This window comes from Lepidothrix coronata, unplaced genomic scaffold (assembly GCF_001604755.1).
Source record: "Lepidothrix coronata isolate B3197 unplaced genomic scaffold, Lepidothrix_coronata-1.0 Scaffold892, whole genome shotgun sequence".
NCBI classification, from domain to species: domain Eukaryota; kingdom Metazoa; phylum Chordata; class Aves; order Passeriformes; family Pipridae; genus Lepidothrix; species Lepidothrix coronata.
This window is the reverse complement of record NW_016691072.1, coordinates 15,127-16,428: the sequence shown is the minus strand read 5'-3', so window position 1 is coordinate 16,428 and position 1,302 is coordinate 15,127. Positions and strand designations below refer to the sequence as shown.

Below are 1,302 nucleotides of genomic sequence, written 5' to 3'. Positions count from 1 at the left end.
GCCGCCATCACCGATTCCCGGCAGCCAACACGGCAGGGGCGGGGGCGGGCCTGCGGGGGCGTGGCCGCGCGCTGATTGGCTGCGGCGGCGCTCTCTGAACGCGGTGCGCGCGCAGCCGGGAATCGGTGATGGCGGCGGGGCCTGCGGTTCGCTCTGAGTGCTGTGAGTCCCCCCGGGGGGGCTCGGGAGGGTTTAGCGGGGGGGTTCGGGGATTCCCGAGGAGGTTTTGAGGGGTCCCTGAGGGAGTTCGGTGTCCTGAGGGGACTCAGGGGGTGGTGGAAGGTTCCTGAAGGGGTTTGGGGATCTCTGAGGGGGTTTTGGTTTCTGAGGGGATTTGGGGGGTGCCAGGTGGGCTTTGGGGGTCTCTGAGGAGGTTTGGGGGTCCTGGCGGGACCTTTAGGCAGTTTTGGGGTCTCTAGGGGGTTTCTGGGGTCTTAGATGGTTTTGAGGGTCTCTGAGGGGGATTGGGGTGTCCCTAAAGGGGACTGGGGGGTCCCGGGTGGGTTTTGCGGGTCACTGAGAGGGTTTAGAGGGTGCTGGGGAGGAATGAGGTCTCTGAGGGCATTTGAGGGGACCTCGAGAAGGTTTTGATGTGTCAAGGGGGGGATTTCAGGGGTTTTGAGGGCATTTTGGGGGGTCCCCTAAAGCCCAGCAGTGGGTCCAGGGGGTCCCCCAGCCCCAAAGAGGAGGGGTCCTAGGGATGGCCCCCAAAATCCGGGGAGGGAAATGTACCACATCCGGGTAAGGGGATCCCTAGACCCCAGTATATCCCAGTGACTTTCCAGTGACCCCTTCAGTGACCAACCAGTGTGTCCCAGTGACCTCCCACTGCCCCCCAGGATGGCCCAGTGATCCTGCAGTGAGCACCCAGTAACCCCCAGTATGGCCCAGTAACCTGCCAGTGTCTCCTCGTGTGTCCTGGTAATCCCCCATTAACTCCCCAGTCCCTCCCAGTGCCCCTTGGTTCCCCCCAGTGTGTCCCAGTATCCCCCAGTAATCACCCAGGGCCCCCCAAAGCCCCCCAACTGTCCCCAGTGTTTCCCCAGATGCCCTTGGCCTTTCTGTGAGTGTGTGGGGGGGCGTTTTTGTGGTCAGAGGGTCGAGGGGGGCTCCTGGGGTGAGATGGAGGGTTGGGGACATCAGGGATGGGGTTTGGGGAGAGTGGGGAGGGGTTTGGGGACAGTGGAATTGGGAGTGCCTAGGGGGGAATTAGGGCTATGGGAAGTCCCTGGGAACATTGGAGACACCAGGCGGGTCTTGGGGTGTCAAGGGGGGAATTGGGGCTATGGGAAGTCCCTGGGA

General features: G+C 62.9%; 1 protein-coding gene across 2 annotated transcripts in view; it reads left to right on the top strand.

The window, feature by feature from the left end:
* Window positions 1-90: 90 nt before the first annotated feature.
* Window positions 91-1,302, top strand: part of LOC108510438 (zinc finger protein 2 homolog) — a 12,507-nt gene continuing 11,295 nt past the window's right edge. For both annotated transcript variants that reach the window (XM_017840116.1, XM_017840115.1), the window contains exon 1: window positions 91-162. The gene's annotated coding sequence lies outside the window, so the exon portion shown is untranslated. The remainder of the gene's footprint in view (window positions 163-1,302) is intronic.